This window comes from Chionomys nivalis, chromosome 17, assembly GCF_950005125.1.
Source record: "Chionomys nivalis chromosome 17, mChiNiv1.1, whole genome shotgun sequence".
NCBI lineage: Eukaryota > Metazoa > Chordata > Mammalia > Rodentia > Cricetidae > Chionomys > Chionomys nivalis.
The window spans coordinates 27,483,265-27,507,215 of NC_080102.1; the positions used below are offsets into that span (position 1 = coordinate 27,483,265).

At 41.4% G+C, this 23,951-nt stretch overlaps 1 pseudogene; it reads left to right on the forward strand.

Moving 5' to 3' along the window:
• Window positions 1-17,079: 17,079 nt before the first annotated feature.
• Window positions 17,080-19,612, forward strand: LOC130888844 (TOX high mobility group box family member 4-like; annotated as a pseudogene).
• Window positions 19,613-23,951: the final 4,339 nt, after the last annotated feature.

Sequence of the window (23,951 nt, forward strand, 5' to 3'; positions counted from 1 at the left end):
CAACATAAACACTGTGTGCCTGGGACTATCAGAACAGTCTCTGGTAAATGCCTACAACAACCACTGCAGAATTCTCCCAGTGAGTTATAGAGACAAGGTAGGGACTGCATGGGTATACTGTACTCTATGGTGTAACTGGCAACAATGTTCTAGGGCTGTGCAGAGAGACACACACAGGCACACATCCTGGTGTGTTTGTAAACGATGCAGAACAATATATTGCAAGGGCTTAACTTCTTGTCAAAGCCCAGGGAAGCTGAAGGAGCTTAGAGGAAAATGAGATGATCTTTATTCAGGAAGGCTGTAGGGTCAGCAACTGGAGGGTGTCCACTCTGCTGCAAGAGCATTTCTCTCTGTAATGAGAAGCAGGTCCCCAAAGGTTGAGTACAAGCCAACAGCCCATGGGTAGAATGTCAGTTGGAACTGTTGGTTATTTAGAGACCAGGCTAGAGAAGAGACACAAACATTTTTTCCTCCACACACTGCCTTGGATCACCAGGAAATCAGACAGAGTCAGGCCCTGATTAGGGTGCTTCAGTTGCCAACTTTTCACACTTACAGTGGCATGAAAGCAATATGCATGTAGTAGACATTGCATTTTGATTTGTTTTTCTCTTTGTTTGTTTTGAATTAAAGTCTCACTGTGTAGCCCGGGCTGGTCTGGAACTTGTTTATCAGACTAAGGTGGTTTTAAACTTGCTGTGATGTGCCTGCCTCTGCCTCTTAAGCTGAGATGGCATGTCATATGTCACTAAGCCTGGCAAGAATTACAGTTTGAATTTAGATTTTTCCTGGGATAATGACCCATAGCTCCAAGTCAGTCAGATCGTGAGAAAGTCTTCTGAATTTTCATCACCCCCAGGTTAGCGCTATGCAGTGTGATACCCTCTCTGGAAAGTTGGCAAGGGAAGTGAGCTGCAGATTCCAGGTAGTCATGTGGTCAGAAAGGGATGAAAGCAAGACTCTGAAGTGTGCTGCTAGCAAGCTAAGACTCTGGGTAGCCTAGGCACATTGAATACCTCTCTACCCAGTGACTTTGCACCTTACAATGGATTTTCTGTGACTGAACCCTAAGATGAGCCCAGAACCTTTTGTACTAGAAGTCAGATACTAACACTCTGCATTCTTGCTATACAAAGAATACCCACTAGCTAGCTAGACTCAGCTCTTTTGATGAATCTTTTAATGGAGGCGGGACAGAGCTCATCGCTTGATTAGTACAACCACTATTTCTGAGTCTTTGGGCCTATCCTAATAGACAGGATGACATACAGATACATCTAGAGGTAAGACTCCAGTCTTAATAGTAGTATTCATTTGCAAATTATAAACAAGTGTCTTTTATGATATATGGTGGCACACATTTTAATCCCAGAACTTGGGAGGCAGAGGTATGTAAGTCCCTTTGAATTCAAGGCCATTCTGATCTACATAGCATGTTCCAGGCTAGGGCTACATAGGGGTACCTTGCACCTCAAAAAAAGTCTCAAAAGCTTTAATATAAGACATTTAGATAAATATCCTCAAATAGAACCATGTTTCTTCTCCCCTTTTCAAAATAGGGCAAAGTTCTCACCTGTAGGTTCATCACCCAAGACTGAAGATGGGTTAAGCTTGTTTACCTGAGGCTCAGGACTTAAGGAGCAACTCTGAACAGAAATCCTTAAAACATGTAACTCAAATCTCTCTCTCTCTCTCTCTCTCTCTCTCTCTCTCTCTCTCTCTCTCTCTCTCTCACACACACACACACACACACACACACGGGTTATACAGAGATCTATATCTTGTGCCTAATATAAATTAGGAAAACAGCACAAAAAACTCAAGAGCATTCTTTAAGCATGATCTCATTCTCCCATCAATTTCCCAATACGTTTGGCCAGTTCTTTGCACACTCGTTAGTCCCACTTGTAAAACTGAAGTTAGAATGATGTAGAACATGATAGAATATGTAGACTATGATTCCTACACTTGGGATCTTGTTGCTTAGGAAAAAAAATAATTTGCGAAAGAATGTTTTATCACCAGATACATAAAAAGACTGAGAACCCTTCCTGATACTGTGCTCTGAAGAATAACACTGGAGTTGACCTGGGTATCTGGATCAATAACAGCAAAACTTGATTCTGGTTTAAGTAGGCATCCTTAAGTGAGAGGGTTCAGTCATATTTACCTCTCCCTAGTACCACCTCCATACACTCCTTTCCAGTTATAAATAAAGCTCTATAATTGCTGTCTAGAATGTCCTATGAGTCATGTGCGTATCCCAAGGTATTTGTACCTGAAGGTCAATTGTATCCTAAAGTCTTTGATGCTATGAACAATCTTGTGATGAAAAAATCCTTTATGAAGACAAACTCATAAGTACTGACAGGTATCTTAATAACTAAATCCTTACTGCTTACAAGCAAACACATTTTTAATTGGACTTCCTTGGAGATCGCCTCCTCTGTGATGTCCCGAGGAAGGTTCCTGTCTGGCATCCTTGTGTGAAGGGCACTTCACAACTTTGGGCACTAATTATCCTCTGAGGAAGGAGGACAAAGACCTCAACCAGCAGCTGGTTGCACAATATAGGTCAACTCCCTAGAGTTGGTATTTTGTTATTTCAATTTCTTCAAACTCATTATCAGGAGGGACCTATGAACTCTTGATTTACCAGGTCCCAGATGAACGTTAGGACTCACTGTTCAGTAAACTTTTCAGAACCTTCATCTCCAAGGGCAAGAGAGAAATGACAGCAAATCACGGCAACAGGAAGAATAACTTGAAGCCACAACAAAAGCAAAGGATGCGTACGCAGAGAAGCTTGTATAGCTTAATGACAATGTTGTGATATTTTGGTTTTTGAATAAAATAGCAACCACATTTTTGCTTGCTTCCATGGGTCAGGAGTTTAGATGCAGCTAAGCAGAATGTTTTATCAGTGTCCCACATGATGTCAGTACAGGCAGTTCGGGCTGGAAAACATAAAAATAGAATCACTCTTTTTTTAGCACCAAAATATTTGATATTAGTTGAAAGCCTCACTTCATCTCTATTAGAAATGTTTCTCTCCAGTTTGCTCTATCATAATCTGTTTTCTTTATAAATATGGACCTCATACATATGTCAAATGTTTGAGGTCCTTATTTATAAATAAAAGAGGTTTATTTAACTCACTGTTTTGGAGACCAGGCATTCACAACAAGATAGTACATTTAGCAAGAGCCTCATACTGTCTTTGCAGCATGGCTGATATCACATATTGGAACACACATGAGAGTGGTGGGTGGTATGTATAGAAGAAAAACGTGACCACTTGGTGAGAGAAGAAGCAGGTGTGTACAAAGAAAGCCAAATGATATTATAGTAATCTGCTCTCACATGATCAGTCTAACTCTGTAAGGCCCAATGCACTTCCATACGATGAGCGTTGTTCTTCCCCGAGGGTGCTTCTCACCAGCCCTAATCATCTTTCACTAAGCTCCACCTCCACAATGATTAACAGATCATAAACTCCAGCTCCATGATGATTTACATGGATTGTCAATGTGACAGGATCTGGAATCACCCAGAAGACAAACCTCTGGGCATGTCTGTGAGAAAGTTTCTAGATTAGGTTTTTTTTGAGACAGAAAAAAACCACCAAAGCATGAGGGGCATTATTTCTTGGGCTGGCATGTCATACTGCGTATCTGAGTGATCAGCTGTATCAGGTGTGATATGAGCATCAACTGTCGTCTCTCTGACCATGGACAGAATGGGACCAGCTGCCTCATGCTCCTACCACCTATGCCCTCCCAGCCATGAAGGGCTGCACTCTATAATAGTGGGCCAAGATGAACACATCTTTCCTCAAGTTGCTCTGGCCAGACATTTTGTCACAGTGACAGAAATGTTAATGACTAAGACAGTCTCTAACCATTCTAGCACCTCTTAATGCCATTACTCTGAGAATCAAACTGCACACAGACCGTTGAGGGGCAAACTGTAGCAAGTGCCCATCAAGCAGGAATCTAGAGATGGAAGCTATCCTCTGGGATGTGCATCCTTTTTGCAGCTCTTATCTGCAGTCTCTCTGTAATATTAGTCTAAAGAAGAACATCAAGATGTTGAGGATACCAATAATGGGAGAAAAAGGAGTCTGTTTACTCACTGAGGGCTCATGATGGTTGCCTCTTAGACTTCTGCTTCTTTGGTGTGAAGTAACTTACGTGCTTCTATGACAAACACATTGGGCAGCTTTCATCATTTTTTTTTCTTTGGCTTGCATTAGAGTAGAGATCTTGGTGTGGCTCAGGGTGAGATTTCTTCTAATGTTCTCCCTAGTACACAGCATGATGGAATGTTAACCATATGTCAATTATGAGCCCATCCTTCAAATCTACTGCCCACATGTAATGTCTCTCCTTTATCTCATTACCCACCTGGTTGCAGACTTCAACAGCTGTTCCATTCCCCCTGAAGAGTCCACTTTTACCAAACCATTAGTGAGCCATGTGGATTAACTGACAATTATACAATGGAGAAAATTCACAAAACACAACCCTCAGCAAAATTAAGGCAAAAAATATATCCCTCGTTACACATTTCTCTTTCCTAATTCTATTCTCTGCAGGACCTCTGGGAGAATGGTTCCCTCTCCAATTTCCTCCCCTTACACCCAGGTTCCTAGGATACTTTCTCATCCCTGCCAGATAGTCCAGATATTTCAAATTCATCGTTTATATTCTATCCAAAGTAATTCATCCCCTTCTTCCTAAATACTCAACATTCCTTCGTATTTTTTTTCTATCTGTCTTAAAACCCCCAGCCTTTGAACACTATAAGGAAGAAAGGAGAAAGAATGTTTTGACTTGGATCTAATCGCTTTTCCCACCATCACCATCATGAATTAGACAACAGCATGATGTGAGGTTGGAAATTGCCTCAGGGTTTCAGTTCCTCTGACTTGTTTGCATGCTTAACTATTCTACAGGCAGTGAGAGTTCCAGTGTGTTTCCATTGTGCAGTCCTAGGTATATAATGGCCGATTCGTCTACATGCATCTAACATTTGGGTACATGCATACATAAATAGATTCCTGTGTAGAGGGATGGCAATAGAAGGAAATAAATGACAGAAAATTGGAGAAATTTCTTTAGGCATATGTCTATGGACTCTAGTAAGTTTGAGACATTTATGCTAAGAAGGATTCATTGTCTTGCCAAACTCTTGATTTCATCCTGTCTTCTTCTTGCTTCCAAGAGAATGAGTTCAAGGAATGTCTTAAAAAAAAAAAAAAAAAAAAAAAAAAAAAAAAAAAAAAAAAAAAAAAAAAAAAAAAACAGTGTGAATAAGTCTAGACTTGCAAAGACCTTCAAATGTCCCAGCAAAATAGAGTGAACATGGGGAAACTGGTTCACTAGAGTTTAGAGACAGGTTGAGCCCTCATTGTTCTTAGTAGGGCACATTGTTCAGAGGTGTCTCCGAGGACACAGTCAGGGAAGAACAGCCTCTTCTGGCTTCAAGTATTATGGAAGAAAAGTAGTTTAATAGAGTCATGATTTATACACAAATGGAAGGCACTGGTAAGTGGATATCCAGAGGACAGAGACCTAAAAGAAATGGTCCCTGTTGCCCCACCAAGTTGTATAATTTAGACCCAGGAAGGAAACTCAATATTACAAACAAGTCAGGCACAAGAAGTAAGCTCACAAGCGAAGCTGAGAAGGGGGTTCTGGAATGAATGTCTGGTGGCCTTAGTTGCTGGAAAAGTGAGTTGGTTGCAAAAGACTACAGGTAAATAAGACCTACTAGCTCTCTTCATGCCTGTTCACTACTGTATAGGATCCCTAAACCTTCTAATGCAAGGTTCCAACTTTATTTCTACCTCCAAGTTCTTTCCTGGAAGTTCTTAAGCTAGGACCATAGTGGGAAGGGGGATGAAGAAGCAGAGCCCCTCGCACTCCCAGGTCAGAGTGGGTTTTATGCTCATCTACAGACTGTCTTGGAAATACTGACCCTTCTCCACTACTCCTCTTCCAAACCATTGTTTCTCCTGCTGCCGTCTTTCATTTCTGATTATTACTCAAAATCTCCAAAGTCAGATCCTTCACCTGTCCATTTTTCTAGTGAACACTAGTGAGATTGCACATTTCTGTTCTTGGCCTCGAAATTTCCCTCCACAATTTCAGTGCTTGTCTGTGCCCAAGGTTTTAGAGGGATTGGAGAGAGTATGTGCATGACTCTTCCCATGAACCCACTGTGTCAAAAAAGCTAGAAATGTTAGATGAAGACACATAACTGTCACTGGCTTTTTAAAAATCATCCAACACCTATTATGTGTTTAATAGTAAAATGATAATGCCCAATGTTTATTGAGAATTTCATACATTCTTGCTATTGTGCTGAATTCATTACAACAATTACATATTTTATCATTGTATTAGCCAGTGAATTATGAACTATTGAAACAGTATTATATAGGATGAGACTAATGAGGTTCTATTGTTCTTGTCTTGGCTACTAGACAGTCTGAGATCATGCAGAATTCTATATACTGAAGGTATATCAAATTAATAGAATTGATAGGTAAAACATACTGATTTTAAAAGATAAAATGTATGTCTCTAGTTTTCAAGTAAGAAAAATTAATAAGCACAATAAAGAATCAGTTGAGAGTTATAGAGTGGGCACTGCATCATGTTATATGTGTCACCCTTAGTCAAGAACACACAGCAGTGAATGGATAAAATATAGTCAGATTTGACTTGTCTGGGGTTTCAATGGCACATATACACAGGAGATAGATCTATAGTTTGTGATAGGTGGGAAGTTATAACTCAGACTGTAGAAGGCTGGAACCAAAGTAGAACCTAAATTCTTAATAAAAAAATAGAATGAGAAAAATTGCAGTTACAAAGTGTAGAAATTTAAAAAGCATTGCGGGAGAATTGTCTGTATTCTGTCAATCGTGTTTTAAATAAAAGCTGATTGGCCAGAAAGGAAGTATAGGTAGGAAAACCAGACAGAAAGTAAAAATGATACAATGAGAGCAGGAGAATTCTGGGAAGGAGAAAGCTGATTCTTCCCACTCCTGCACAGACCACCGAAGCAGCAGGATGTGATCTGCCCCACTAAAAAAGGTACTGAGCCACATGGCTAAAAAAAAAATCAAAATAATGGGTTAATATAAACTATAAGAGCCAATAAGTATCCTGAGCTAATGGACCAATCAGCTTTATAATTTATAGAGATCTCTATGTGATTTTCATTGGGACTTGCCGGCTGTGGGGTACCGGGCAGGACAAAAACCCCAACAAGCCAGCCCGTCATTGTTACAAAGCATCTTTCCCAACAAAACTCTATGGAAAATAAAAGATGCAACCTATCAGTAAATTGGGGAGTGGACAATGCAAGTTTGAAAAATCTCAGCATAGCATATTAATTTCAAATATGATCCTTGGGCTATAGCATCCCCAAAGCTCTTGATGAGACCCAAAACAAAGTGTCCAGAAGCATGGATTTGCTCCCCAAATAACACATATTTCCCACAAGACAAAATTAGCTCTCTCTGATGATGAATTAATGAAAAGCATGTACATATTACATGAGCAATGACTTACCACAGGAGAATTTCCATGATCCTGGTTATCAGGGGACCCAACACTTCCAAGACATTTAGACAACAGAACAGTCCAAAGGGACTTACACAAAAAGAATGTTCTAAAAGTATTAATCAGATGAGCAGAAGACTAGTAACTACAAGGAGGCAATAAGACATTTTAAGGCAAGCTCTATTAATGTACAAGATAAGAGACTTGAATGACCAGATGATAACTGAATTCCTGAACTTAAAAAATCTACCATGTCAGTCAAATATCAAACTAGGTAAAGCTGAAGAAGATGCATAGAGAACTGGACGACCAACCTGAAGAACATAGTCAATGGATCCTGCACAAAGCAAGAAAATCAGACATTTCTAGTATGATTTGTTGAAGTCAAAAGATTGGGGAAAGGCATCATTCAAAGATATGGATACAGGATTTCTAGAGTGGATAAGACATATCAGAATGCAAGTCCTCAACAGCAGATGAGTTGACAAAATAACAGATAAGAAGGTGATGGAGCCAGGTTCATCCTGAGTGTGAAATCCTTCACTGCAAACAGCACACCAGCACATCCATATTGCAAGTGCATCTTTGGCATCCTCCTTGAGGGGCTCAGATCATAAATAATCCATGGATCCCTTAGTGCTATAAAAACCCTCCAGATCCTATGTGGCCCAAACCAAGTTCCTGAACTGTGTTTTATAAAAAGCAATTTTACCACATGGTGCTCTTTTCAAGATGGTGAGGGTGGAAGAGTTGGGTTTTGTGGTCAAGTAGGTTTGAAAACGCTATACATGGTAGATCTTTTTATTGAGTTAGTAAATATCAGGACGTTAAACTCAATGACTGGTCTGGAATGATGATCTCTGACTCTATAACCCATTTCCTCCTAAATATTGAGAGCTCTTGCCTTTCATAGGACTATCCCAGCTCTAACAATTTGAGAAAAAGAATACATCTTCCAGATAGTTCCATCATTATGGAGAGCATTACTCCTTGAGGTGGCCATCTCTGTTTCCATATAGCTGTTAGTAACAGAGTCATTTTCTATATGGAAAGGATGTGCTTCCTATCCTTTGGATGGTTAATAGTTATAACCAGCAGGTTGAAAAATCAATGGTGATGATGATGCTCATAATGATGATGATGACAATAATGATGATTATGAAGATGGTGATGATGGACTGAGTGAAGATAATGATGATGATGTTAATGCTTATGCCAGTGATGATGATAGTGAGGATGGTATTGATAACAAGCACAGCTGAAGATAAGCCCTTGGCTCTACTCTGTCCATTACCTGCACCCTATCTTATAATCCTCACAACTGGCCTGGAATTGGGCATTTGTTACTTTCACTGTACAAATAGGGAAACTGAGGCTCAGTAAGCTTAATTAACTTAGCCAGACTCACATAACTTCGTCATGGCAGAGTTTATCTTACTATAAAACGTGCTCCTTCACCTCTGATGCATACTGCCTTTCTGAGCAGCAATGACCCTGGACACACCAGACGAGCTGGATATTAGCTGACACATTCCTTCTTTTAAGAACATATGCTGTGGGATATTAATGTCCAAAACAGAGATCGATACTCTGTGATTGCAATGTTTGAATCAAGAACATGTTGGCACATCTTTCACAAGTGCATGTCCTCTAAGCACCTGGAGGGCCATTTGTACATTTAATGTACATTAAAACCATCTGCACATTCTGGGTACAATAATCAACAGAATAATTTATGAGCACGAGGTGGCTCACAGATGGAGAAGTGCTTCGCTTTATATCTCCTCTGAGGCTTAGTGACCACCTGAAGCACTGTGTTGAGAAGATTCTGGGAAAGTCCTCAAGGAGAAGCATAATCAATAAGAAATGCCTAGTGAAAGAAAGGAAGGAGGGAGCTGTGGTGATAGGTGCCAGGCATTTGCTTTCGCTGTTTAAGGAGAGCTACCCATATGCTCTCAGGAATGGATCATCTTTAAATTAATTAATGAGTTAATATTGAATGTTATTAAAAGTTGGAGACCTAGATCCAAATTTAGCATCTTCAGATGAGTGTGCACTTCGCCTCTCAGAGCACAGTGCAGATGGGAAGGGGTGCTTGGCTCACTCCATCACTTCTGCATGGCTGTCACTGCCGTACCTGACAGAACCGGCATCCGGAAGGAGAGGTTTGTTTGGGCTCATGATTTCAAGGGGCTTCATTCATCATAATGGGGGAAGGCACGGTGGATCAACTGAGTTCAAAGCAGTGGGAGTCCATGTCGAAACTTACTCACCTAGCTCTGGACCAGGAAACAGAGAGAGTACAAGAGGATCTGGCAGCCAGGTAAACTTTCTTTCTTTTTTTTTTTTTTTTTTTTTTTTTGGTTTTTTTCGAGACAGGGTTTCTCTGTGGTTTGGGGGCCTGTCCTGTCCTGGAACTAGCTCTTGTAGACCAGGCTGGTCTCGAACTCACAGAAATCCGCCTGCCTCTGTCCTCCAAGTGCTGGGATTAAAGGCGTGCACCACCACCGCCCAGCCCCAAGTAAACTTTCAAAGGGTCTCCCCTAATTACCCACTTCAACCAACTGTTACATGCCTCTCACGGTTCGACAGTCTCCCCCGATAACATCACTGGTGGGGAACAAACTTAAAACATGAGCCTGGAGGTGTGTTTCAGACTCAAACTTCAGCAATAAGCAAGAAGCTCATAGCTCCCAACTAACTTTCCAAAACCTGAAGCTCCTTTGTAGTTTTGATGGGCTCTTGATATTTAATGAAAGCTCACCCCTTTCTAAAGTCCCCAGAGTTCAACAAAATGTCTCTGTCCAACTAACTGTTTTTGCTGGGGTGTATGATGATTCCAGGATACCCAACACTTTCCTCTTCTCATCTTGCCTCCTCCTTGCTGGCTGAAAACTCACTCCTTTCAGAACACAAATGACTGAGGAAACACACTCTGTTCGACCAGATCGTGCCTCCCAAAGGTGGCAGGTTTGCATCACGACTTTACATAAATGCTCTTGGCACTGGCAGTGGGCGGTAGGCAGGAGGATGGCTCTGCCATGAGACAAATATAGAGCTGCCATCCTTAAAACTTGAGCAAAGACTAACCCTTCGGGGAGATGCCATGCAATAAATAATTTTTTGCCACAACACATTGCTTCCCTTTGCATAAATTTAACACCCCATTCTCTGTACAATATGTGATCTTCCCGCTAACTCTCCATAGACAGAAATAGCTCTGGTAAGATGTGATAAAAAGATAAGTGACAGAAAGTAAGGGAGACATGACACACTGAAGACCTTGACCTTGATGCCAGCTTTTTTTGCAGAGTACATCATTTTCTGATAATTAAGAATATTCAAAGAGTGGCAACAATGGGAGCAGATAACAAATCTGATGGAATCCCCAGAACGTGATGTGAACTCTAATTTTAGATTCTAGAATGTTGGTTTTCTATTTGTTCTATAAGGTGCTATCTGGCTGCAGGCTTCCACCTTCCTTCTCCTTCCCATTACAGTGGTGGACATAACCCTCACCCTAGATCTGAAGTCAGTCACTCTCAAGAACCAACCTTGCATCTAAGGAAAGGGTTCTGAGAAAGCTAACGAAACTAGTCAACTAGTTTTTCTCCAGTCTAAGCATCACTGCAGGTTGTCCTGGAACTTTTGATGCACATATGCAAATGAATAGATCTATGTTTGGAGTTTAGACTGTTAGATGTGTCTAATCTATTTAAGTCATTTTCCTTGTATTTTGTTTCTCAAACACAGCCAAAAGGCAATAGACAGTCTTTAATTTGGAGGAGTACGGCATGTTCCTTTCGGTCTGCATAGTTTGTGTAATGTTGGTGGTGTGTCTCGAAGGAATCCCTCCTTCCTGCAGAGAGAGGACACCTGGTTAGGTCAGTTCATTTTCTTAGTATTTTGTCACTGCCGGAATTCAGTAACATAATTCTCAAGTGTTGTCTTTCTCCCATCCGTGTCATTCTGAGAATGCCACGTGCTTCTGCAATCCATCTTCTGGTATCTCTAGGCTTCAGTGTGACCACACAATCTGTAGATTCCATTCCTGGAAATTGGGCATCAGGACAAATTCTGAGGGAACAGGCAAATGACACTTTTAGCTGATTCTAGGCATGGGGTTTGATGGCCAAGGTGAGAGAAATGAATAACTTGCATAAAGCTGGCCACAGGTTTTCAAGTTTCAAGTGACAAAGCCACTCACTTGGACAGAAAATGAAATCTATAGGTCCATGTGAAAACCAACATTAAAATAATTCCAGAACAAGTTAAATCAAGGACAGCAAATGACATCATGAGCTGCCACTCTGCGTTGAGTTCACTATCAATAAGCCTCTCCTGATCTGGTAGCCAGTGTGTGTGCCTTAACAGTTTCTGGCTGAGGTTATCCACACTGGCCATCTGGAAGAAGCAGGACACTTCTGTTCCAACTGCTCCAGTTCTAGGAGTGACTTAGATTTTCCCAGTTCACATCCACTAACCCCAAATAATAAATTACACTAATTTGTAGGTATCATTTGATCATAGGAAACCCAAAGAAATAGATGAATGGAGAAATAAGATAGAACTAAACCCCAGTTCTAATTTTTCTAGACAAGCCTATAAATATGGTATTGTGAGCAGTTATAGTCCTATGGCCCCATTGCTTCCTGCCACCCAGTCCCTGCCCATGTGTTGCCATTATAGGTCAAACCGTTGTCCTGATGTCTTAGTCCCACTAGCACTTTATTCCCCTGGATGTCGAATGTGTGCCCTTTAACTCTGAGCCAGTGTTGGAGGACTATGGAACTCTGGAACAAACAGTCTGCTGGGTTGGAATAACTCAGTTACTAAACATCTTCACTATTTCTATACCCATCAATATGCCCAATATTTAATTGTTCCAAAATTTTCCTTCCCAGCCGGCTCTTGCATGAATGCACTCAGTTGCTGTGAATAACAGTACTCTATTTCCAATTCAAAAATGCAGAGGCCATTTTGCTAGCCAAGGTTCTCTAGAGAAACAGAATGGATAGAAAGGGTACGTATTAGAGGGGATTTAGTACACTGGCTCATGTGATTCAGCCTGGGTAGTCCAACAATGGCTTTCTGAACGCTAGAGAGCCTGGAAGGCTGGGAGCTACTGATTTCATTCAGCTGGATGTCTCTGAAGTCCCCATTTAGTGCCGATGGCCTGCGGGAGGATTCTTCATAAACCGGCCCAGAGATGGGTCTTTTAACTGGTCCCAGATCCAATCAAGTAGAAAATCAAGATCAACTGCCTCACCATCCTTCATTTTATTCACATCCAGCCAGTCACCCAGTTCTCATCAACTCCCCATAGCTTCTTCAGCACAATCTACTTCTGTCCCAGCATGCTGACCTAAGCAACTAGCATCTACCTCCCTGATCCTACCCTGTTTCCAATGTGCACAACAAACTCCAGAGTGAGCTTTTCAAGCATAAGTTGAGTGGTGCAAACCTGCACATGGTGTGCTCTAAGTGTCCCTCTTAGTTTTAGCCTCCATTTGTCTTTTATATTATTAAGATTTTTTTTAAAAAAAATTACTATGTGTATGTGAGTATATCTGTGTCAAGGTATATGCACATGAGTACCGTTGCCCACAGAGGTCAGAGGTATCCAATTCCCCGTAGTTGAAGTTATAGGCAGTTGTGAACCATCTGATATGGGTGTTAGGAACTGAACTTGGATCCTATATTAAAGCAGTAGGCGCCCCTACTTACTAAGCCATCTCTCCAGCCTCTACTCTCCAGGTGTTATATTCAACTTCCTCAGAAAAATGTTTCATGGGAAAATTTTATAGCATTCTATTTCAGTCCTTTTTATACTTCTATAATAGAATACCCGAGGCAGTAACATGACCAGTTTAAGCTTTATCCTCAAGACTGGGCCATCCAAGCTTTGAGACGATGCCTTGAGATCTTGATGCATCATAATGTAGAGAGAAAGCATCACCTTGTGAGAGACCATGAATGAAAATAGCAAGAAGTGGGCAGGTATCGCCCTTTCAACCTATGCTTAGGATAACTAGCCTATTGGTCCAGTCGCCTTTGGTAGCCTCGTCACCTCTTACATGTCAAATTCTCAACACTGCTGCACTGGGGAGTAAGTTCTCAATATATGAACTTTGGGTAAGACCCATTTTCATTTACGGAGCTTGATAGAGTTAAAATTCATAAAATGTATCACAACTGCGAAGTATCCATTGTCTGCATTGCTACTTACTTAATGTCTGCCTTTCCAGGGAGATTAATTCTATAAAATGAACACCGTGTATAGTTTTCCCTGTTTCTCTCAAACCTAGTTCCCCATGAATTAAGGACCAATAAATATTTAATGAGTTAATTTATGAATGAATGCCACGATACATTCAAGTGGTTTCTAAGGCCTTTCTAAATATTCATTATTCTGGAGTGTCTCAAAGGAAAGCCGGTGAGCATGGCTGCAGCAGACGGAGCTGAAAACACTGTCCAGGAAATACCTCGCTCCTTTCTTTCATTGGCCTCCTGTTAAACACTGGTCATCCCTGCTCAGTGTTTCTGCTGCGAATGGGGGAGTCTCCAACACTCACTGTGACATGTCTAACCTGTCACGAGAGAGGCCGTTGGCTGTTGGGCTGCGTTCACCAAGTCACTTCATTTCCATTTCATTTTCGAGCCCTTCCTCCTCTATGGAGGGTGAGGGAAAGCTTTCATTGACTCGATTTATCATCATTTATAAAAAAATTGAACCAATAAATTAGGGGATAGTTTTGGGTCTTATAAAAAAGATTCGCTAAAGGATTCTTTGAAGCACTAGGCTCTCTAAAGACATTTAAAATTGGATTTGATTTACAAAAATTTGATTTGCACGTAAATACTCTGGAATGTATTGATTGCTTTAAGTGAGCTACACAGGGACATGACTACCTTTAATCTTTTATAACAAAGGTGGCAATTAAAATGGCTTTTGCTAAGCAATTTCGAAATTGAGGGTTCGATCTCTTTCCTGGTTTTCTCTCACTCAGAAGACTCCCCTCTCTCCCCAGCCCTTCCTCCTCCTAATTAAGGGAAGGAAAGCTTGTAATCTTGGTAGAATCCAGTTTCTGATAGAATCCCATGTTGTTCTTATGAACACTGTAGAAGCCAAATTCGAAGTTTAATTTCATTTGGTTATCCTCTGTTAATACAGTGCCTCTTAATGTCACTTCTCAGAGGTGCTGTTAGAGAAAGAGCCATTGGTTAGTTACTAAAAAGTGGTCATTTACCATGGTATCTGATGGACTGTATTCCCCAGCCCTATTGTCATTTGTACCCCACAAAAAATCCAAAAACTGCGTTTGTTTGGGACCCATTTGTTTGCTTTATTTAGCCTGTGGTGTAACGTGCCTAATAAGGAATCCTGACAATAGTTTGCTCCATCTCTAGATTGAATTTCTTTATAGATTCACCTCCGTAACCATTTCCCAACTGGTCTTGATCAATATAGCTTGACTCAGCTTAAGGTTAGAGAAACTAACCATGGTGCTGATGGGGGCCTCAAAACACTGCCTTCATAAAGACTCTCTCTGATAGTAACCTGCCACATTGACCCTCAGCCTGTCCCAGAGTCTGGGGCTGAGCGCCTTCTAAGTCCCAGAGCTGTCATTGTCTTGTTCTCTTTGATTCCATAAAGCCAGAGGCCAGAGAGGCTTTTACAAAACCAGCAGGCGTGAGCATGCACATGCAATGCACGCTAGGATACCTGAGTCCAGATGAGGCTCTGCTGCAAACTGGCTGTTGAGTTCCAGTGAGTGACTAAACCATTTTGAACTTCGCTTTTAGCTTCTGTATTTTAAGACAGCTTGGTCTGTTGATTCCTGGGATTCTACTGCTTCCCCTGTGCTCAGATTATGCATGAAGAAAGAGAAGCCTGGTTTTTCCATTCAATGGCCATCACCAGGGCAAAAGTGATGAAAAGTCCTTGTTTCTAAATCATGGAAACAGCAAACATGCTCTGCCATGAGGATTCCCAAGTTGCTTTTTAAAGTTCCTGGTTTTGGGTCGTTGGCCACGCCTCGACATTTCTCTCTAGCCCTGCTTCCTTCTCTGTGAAATGCTGGCATAGTCTGCTATTTGTCCCTTAAGAGGCAGCAGCACTGACAGAGGTCACCAATATGAGTAGCACTGTGGAAGATAAAGGAGATGGCAGAGAGGGCACTGTTAATCAGACAGATGCTGCATTGCCAGAGGGCAGAGGCATGAATACCACCCTGGAACCTCATAGTTCTGACTTTCTCTTTATTTTTTCTGCCCTCTTTGTTGCAGCTTTGGTTCATACTGTACCAGAAATCATGGCTTCTTTACAAGTTGGGTGCAGAGACTCTTTACTCTTTTAGTGACACTGATCCTTTAGGGATGTACAGATTTATCCAAAGAAATTCAGCCAGTCTGTCCACCCCACCTGGATGAAAGCACCAATACCCACTGGCCAACCAATCACATCTCTGCCTATCATATCAAGAGCACTTGGCTTACAAAATCTCCAGAGACAGAATCAGTCATGAGGATGACCTGACGTCATACCTTTTTTAGGTTAGCAGAGACAGTCACAGACGATTCAGTAAGGACATAGCATGAGGCAGGTTGATGCCATTAATTTTATTCTTTCAATGTTGTCACTGTAGGACTTAGGTTCTGGGAGTATAATTATACTCAAATTATATATAGCAATGATTTTTAAAATATTTATAATGTCCTACATTCTTACTCCGAGCAAAGTTTTGCTCTGAGCATATTCCATAAATGATTCCTCTTGGTATGTATGTTCTTTGCAATATCTCTGTGAGGTGTTCATTTAGTAACCTTTCTGGAATGAACGGGCAAAGTGATGAATTAATACAATTAAATAATGAACAAGTGTTGACTGCTTTTTACTTGCTAGGTACTGTGTTAGGCTTTGGAAATTCAGATATGAGCCAAATGGCCCAGAAGGCAATTCTCATTGACTTTAGAGTCTAAATATGTTGACCTTCATTTGAAAACAAACAAACTGAAAATACAGCAGATGAATTAACTTGACCAAGGTCATTTAGCAAAATAATGTCAGGACAAGAGAGAGAAATAGGTTTGACTTTGGCCAGAATGAAGTAACTAATATAGACAGACCTTCGTGACCCAAATGTTGGTAAGAATATAAAAACTGTATGAAGATAATGTTTCTAGGCATTGGACATCAAGCAACTCAGAACCAAAAGCCTGGGGAAAAAAAGTAAGAATCTCACAAGATGAACCTCACCTTTTTTCTGCCTTTCAGCTCAGGGGCACTTTCTCAAGTGCACATGGAGAGGTGGAGTCCAGTGGAGGGATTTTGCTGAGCTGAGAAGGCCAGCACCAAGTTAGCTCCAGACAGCACTAAAGTGTTCGGTGCTACTAACAATAGGGATGAGATACATGTGTGTGGAAGGAAAACACTGTGTGTCACAGCCGAAGAGAGGGGCAAAAATGAGGTAAAACCTAAAGTAAAATCACCAAAGTCATGGAGAGATCAGAGATATTAGCGGTCCAGCTTAACGGGAGTACAGCCTTCACTGAACACGTTAGGTATCCAGGTGAGATACAGTTTCAGAAAAGATGAGATTATGAATAAAGATAAATTTCTAGAGCTGGAATCAGTCTTTAGAATAAAGAGCACAGTCTTGAGAGATTATCAAATTGGGCCTGGAGAGGTGGCCTAGTAATTAAGATTGTTTGCTGCTCTTCCGGAAGATCTGAGTTCAGTCCCCAGAACTCATGTTGGGCAGCTTAAAAACAGCTGTAATTCTGCCTCGGGGGAGCCGACATCCTCTTCTGGCCTTCATGGGCAAGTACACATACACCCCCAACTACCAGAAAGAATACACTGGACATTACTGGCTTACAAATTAAAAGCCCAATGCCAGGAATGGGATATCACTTTTGGAATTGTTGGCCAGTGCGGACTCATAGCCCCCCCCCCCAAACATAGCAGGCTATTGCCAATGCTATTGGCTCCCCTCCATGCTAAAGACACCATATAGTTGAATTATAGAACACGGAGAAATTAAATTGGAACTCACCTGGCAGCTTCACACCACTGGCTAGCTTTAAAAATTGTTAGACATGAAAGAAAGGCTTAAAAGTAAGCTATAATCTGCAGAAAAATAATCAATGGATACAAACCCCAAGATAATATAAGTATTGAAATTTGAAGACAGAGGATTTGAAACAGCTGTCATAAATACATTTAAGGAAGTTGAGAAGATAGAGTTTCCCAGAGGCAAGGACAATTGCCTGATAATCACTGGCCCTTCATAGCCTTTTCAGTCAGGGCTCGAGACATTTCATACACTAGGCTTAGGTGATAGGGAATTTGAATCACACCTACCTCCTTGGATTCTGATCTCTTACTGGCTTTCAAGATGTGGTTGGCCACTTTGATGGCAACCCCCCTTCACACAATGGCAGCTTTTCGACTCAATAGGAGGTCCAGACATTGAATAGGCATGGCCTGACAAAGCAGGGCTGGGAGTTCCTGAGTGGAGATTTGACTGTGGATCTGGATCTATAGGAACTCGGCATGGTGCCAACCCACCTGAAGTTGATGTACAAATGGCAGAAATGGTATCTAACTTAATGGAACATAATCAGGTGGCTTTTACTGGTCGGTCAGACTGAATTCCCCATTTGGTTTGAGCTTAGGAGGTGGCACCATCTTGCTACCTGCCCAATTTTCTGTCTTTCAAGTACTCCTTTGCCTACCAATTCACTTCATTAAGATGGTGTTGGTGATATCCAGAGGCAACTTCCAGCAGGAAGACAGTGGTAGTGAAAAACAGGCAAAACGCAAAAGGCTCCAAAGGAGGAAAAAAGAGAAACCCTAGTAAACCTCAGAAGCCAGTCTTATGTGTGTGAGTTATTTTTCATGCTGCTCAGCCTGCCATCAAGGGACAGAACCCTCTTGACACCTTTGGTGAGTCTTCAAAGATTGTGGCTTCCATGTGGGACAGTCGGAGAAGAGCAAAAAAATAAAAGTGTGTATAAGTGGAAAATTGAAGCTGCCAAAAAAGTATCTCGATACACTAGCTGCTTGTGAAGATAAGCAGCGGTGTCAGCCACTGTGGAAACGGATCCCATGCCACAGCCACAGACTCCTTCAAGGCCTCCTGTGACTACTGCTGACTCCTCATCTCCCCTCCAGCATCAATGTCAACAGAGTCTCCTGCCTTGTTCCCTTGCATTGTAGTTAATTCCTGGCAAACCAGGAATCCTCTGGGCTGGGGTCAGCCCGGTATTACCAAGTTGATTATTACCTAACAAATACTGCCCTTGTCTATTACCGTATCTCAAGGAGGAACGGTTACCGCTAACCCAGGCACAGTGGTGGTCACCTGTGGGTTCCAGCTAGGCCAAAGAAGTACAGCAACCATCCTGCCCAGCCAACAGACCCAGACTGTTACTGTAAGCAGCAGCTGCTTCTATGCAACTGTCTTCACCCTGCCTACAGCCCCTTCCATTACAACAGAAATCTCAGCCCTCACCTCAGCAAGTTACCATTCTGCAGCAACTCTACTTGAGTTAGAATCAATTCACAGCAGCTGCTACCCCTGCAGAGCAAGGTTGTGCCTCCACCCACTTTGAAAATGCAGACTGTCTTGGTCCCTCCTACTGTGGAAAGCAGTCCTGAGCAGCCTATGACCTGCACACCTGAAGCCCACATGGCAGAGACTTCTCCTGAGAGAACCTGTACAATGATTCCAGATGCCGTTCCCGAGATGGAAGTCTCCTCTGATGAATATTGAATTGGATCCCCTGCAACGCTCTCACCCCAGCCTCCCTGTGTTAGGCTTGGTGGTAGGAACCCTCCCATTATCAGCAAGGACTGGGGCAATGAACAGTGCAGCAATGAGTGCGGGATGAGGTGATGCAGGGATGTGTTCTCAGCCTGGGTGGCCACTAGAAACCCAAACTCTGACATTTGTGAAGCAGCCTTTCCTCTTCTCCAAACCACTGAGGATTCATCTGCTGGACACGAGTCCCAGAGCCTGGTTTAGAAACACAAGTTGGGCTTCTGATAGTATATGGCCTCTACCCATGGTCCTTCATGCCTCTGCCTCCAATGTTTTTACTGTAATTTGGAATTGCTTTTTACTCGCAACTGCAAGCAAAAATACCAGGTTAATAGCCCAGGGAGGGGTGAAGAGAATGTGGAAACAAATCATAGGTGATTATTAAAAGAGGCGTGTTGGTAAAATTATCAGAGGACTTGCCTAAAATGTTATTAAAGTGACGGGAGAGTACTTAGCTTTAATCCTAGGAGAAAACATCGCTGGGAGAAGGGAGGCTTGGGGTTACAGCTCAGTGGTAAAGTGCGTTGGTTTTAATCCCAAATTAATAAATGAGCTTTAAGGAGGAATGAAAATACTGATTTAAAATAGAATGTCCTCTTAAGGGGAACTGTTATCAACCTATACAGTGCTTTAAGAACAGAGATTTGGGGGGCTGGAATTATGGCCTAGCAAACGAAAGTCTGAGTCCTCAGATAGGAAAATCAAAAGTTCAAGGTTACCCTAGGCCACAAGTGAGTTTGAGACCAGTCTAGGGTACATGAGCCAAAGGTAGAATCAAGGTTTTGAAGAGCAGAGCATGGAGGCCCATGTCTTTATTCCCAGTATTTTGGAGGTTAAAGCAGGAGAATTTCTGAGTTCAAAGCCACCCTGGACTTCCATAGCTAGACCATATTTCAAAAAACAGAGAGGCTAGGTGTGGTGTCACTCTCTTTAATTCTAGCACTTTGGAGACAGAAGCAGGGGGATCTCTGAGTTTGAAGCTAGCCAGGGCTGCAGAGTGAGATCCTGTCTTAAGGTCTGCTCTCTACCCCTGCCACTACCCTGTCCTCCCCTCTCTCACTAGGATCATTGGACTGGAGAGGAATTAACATCATGCAGGGGTGTCTTATTTTTCTTTCCAATATTTGTACAAAACTTCCTTTATCTGACTTGATTGCATTTTGCATGTAAGAGGTAGAAGCATATACTCTTAATAAGAGGTTTTACAGAGTAAAATAAATATAATTTAAGTATATAAGATAAGATACAGATATAGCAATCGAATAGACAAGGAATCTCAAAAAAATGTGGAGAGTTTTTGTAGCAATGATTTTGAAGTTACAAAGCTTAAATATATGCTTAACATTTAATTGCCTACTATATTAGAGATGGCAGAAGAGATGAAATAAGTGTGTAGAAATAATCCGGGGGAGTGGAGGTTGAGGAAACAGCTAAGTTGGTAAAATATTTGCTGTGCGAGCAGGAGCATTGGAATTGAGAACCCCAGCGCCCAAGCAGACTTCAGGTGTGGCTGTTTGTACCTGTAAATCCCTGAACTGGGTGGGGGTGGGGTGGGGACAGGAAAACACCTGGTGATCTTCCGCTTGAGATAAGTGAGTGACCTTATGTCAAAAAATAAGGTGAAGTGTGTGTGTGTGTGCACGTACCTGTACATACTTGTGTACAAAAATGAACACTTACACAGAGACAGGGGATGAGGAGGGAGAGGGAGGGAAGAAGGGAGAGAGAGAGAGAGAGAGAGAGAGAGAGAGGGAGGGAGGGAGGGAGGGAGGAGAGAAAAATGATCTTACATCAAGAACATTGACAAAAGAATTGGAGAAGATGGAATGAGCCTCAGTGGCACGTAGTATAAGAGCAAATGTCTCCTGTCTGCATAATCAAGGCCTCTAAAGAAGAGGATGTGGAGAATGTGACAGGAAATTGTATTCCCCGGGGATGAGCACACCATTAACATATAGCCAGTCCTGAGAACATAAATACAAGTAACAGTATATACACTGAGCAGGTTGCACTTCAATGCATTTGGGAATGTACATACATACATACATACATGAAGAAAGAGGCCACAAATTTGAAAGAGAACAAGAAGGGTTATATGGGACTGTTTGGAGGGAGGAAACAGAAGGTAGAAATTATATAAGTCATATTAATCTCAAAAAATAAAATTAATTTTAAAAACATTTCAGGAAATAGTCAGACTTTCATATTTTAATTAAGAAAATCTGCCTATAGACACAAAGGTCTTAAAAAGCCTAAAGCACAATAATATAAAGAAACTGGAATGAATGAAAGATGGGAAACACTGTAGACCTTTAAAGAAATAGACAATAAAGGCATATTTTAAATAAACTCAACAACTTGAATAAAATGCAAAAACCATCTAAAGAGTATAACTTTACAAAAGTTATAAAATATTTCTATGAGTTAAATTATTTCTCAAATTTATATGGGAAAACAAAGTACACAGAAAATACTAAAATATTGATAGTGTGGAAGGTTTGTGCTGTCTGGTTTCTAAACTTGCTATAAATCTCCACCATAAATACCATGTGTGCTTGACGTGGGCAAATAAATCAATAGAACCTTGTGAAAATATCCAAAATTAGATCCACATATTTAGATCAATTGATTTCCAGTAAATAAGTAAATAAGCGCTTTGTCAATTTAACAGGGAAGGAACCTCTCAACAAATGGGGTCGAAAAGGAACTCATCACTCTCCTACTCATGCATGAGAATGGACCCCAGACCGACTGTGTGTGTGTATGTGTGCACACGTGTATGTAAAAGATGATACTTTTCATATAACTTCAGAGTTCAAATATGTTTTTATTTTTTAAATTTAATTTTTAAAAAATTATCTTCATTTTACGTGCCAAATTCATTTCCCACTCCCTCCCTTCCTTCCACTCCCTCGACCTTCCTCCCTGCTTCCATTCCCCATCCTACCCCCCCATCCACTCCTCAGAGAGGAGTCTTCTTCTCATAGTCAACAAAGTCTAGAACATTCTTTGAGGCAGGACCTCTATGTGTGCTGAGCAAGTTATCCCTTCAGAGAGAATGGGTTCCAAAAAGCAAGAACAAGCAGGAGGGATAAATCCTGGTCTCACTGCCAGTGGTCCCATAGTCTGCCCCAGCCACACAACTGTCCTATGCTGGTTCCCTCACTGTCAGGCCAGAGTTGGACGGCTTCCATTAGCTCAGGCAAACTGTTTCAGTGGGTATCCCCATTATGGTCTTGACCTCTTTGCTAATATTCTCACTTAGTTGACAGAGGTTTCTGTCCCACCTGGTTCCACAGCTGTTCAGTACCAAAGAAACACACAGAGCCTTACCTTAATCATAAACTGGTTGGCCTATAAGCTCAGGCTTCTTATTAACTCTTATAACTTACATTAACCCATAATTCTTGTCTGTGTTGTACCTTTTATCAGTGAGGTGTTCTCATTTTGCTTCCTCTGTCTGGATGATGACTGCAGACTGACCCTTTCTTCTTCCCAGAATTCTTCTGTTCTGGTTGCCCCACCTATACTTCTTGCCTGGCTACTGATCCATCAGCATTTTATTAAAGCAATACAAGTGACAAATATTTACAGGATACAAGACCATCGTCCCACAGCATCACTTCTCCCTCTCTTTGAACTCTGAGAGCTTAGCCCAATGCTCCGCTGTGTTTTTTTGCATCTGCTTCCATCAGTTGCTGGATGTCGGTCCTATGATGCCATTAAAGATGGTCACGTGGAAGGCCCTGGCTGAACTCAGCACACTACAAAATGAAAATATAATCAAAGTGAAGGCTATGAGCCTGGAGGGGGGACTTTCTAGAAGGAGGGAGGTTTGCAAGGCTGGGTAGGAGGTATTAAAGAATAGAGGTGGTGAGTGTGATCAGAACGTATTATATACAAGTAAGAAGTTGTCGAAGAATCCGTTCAGTAGAAAAAGAAAAACATTATAAACACACATATGCACAACCCCACCGAGTTAAGTTCTATTTCTAATTCTATCCTATGACTTAGCAATTCTGCTCCTAGGAATTGACTCAAAAATAAATAAAAAGGTATGTTCAAGACTACAAGGAAACCTTTTTCCAGACTCAAGAGGACAGTTGCATATATGAAGTCCCAGTAGTTGTGATTACATGCACAAGACATGTACAAGCTAAATAATAGGTCCTAAAGCCAGACAAAATCCCAGCATGGAAAAGATATGCGCATAATAAAGCATCCAACCAAGGAAATACTGGTAATTTTTAGCTCATGGGAAGAGAAGAGTCAGTCTTCTTTAAGGGTATGACCATTACTGATAGGTTGACCCAGCTATAGTGTATGCTCATACACCCAAGAATGTATGAGCAGCCTCAATTGGACTTTATTTTTTTTAAAAGGAAACCAAGTTGAATAAGTTAAGTAAGGAAGCAGAGATTGGAAGAAAAGTTAGGGAAGGTCAGTAAGTAAGATCAAAACACATTGTGTGAAATTCTCAAAATATAAGATAAGTACAAGCAGAGGCTTTCTCAGGAATATTACAGCTGAATTAGATAGCCCC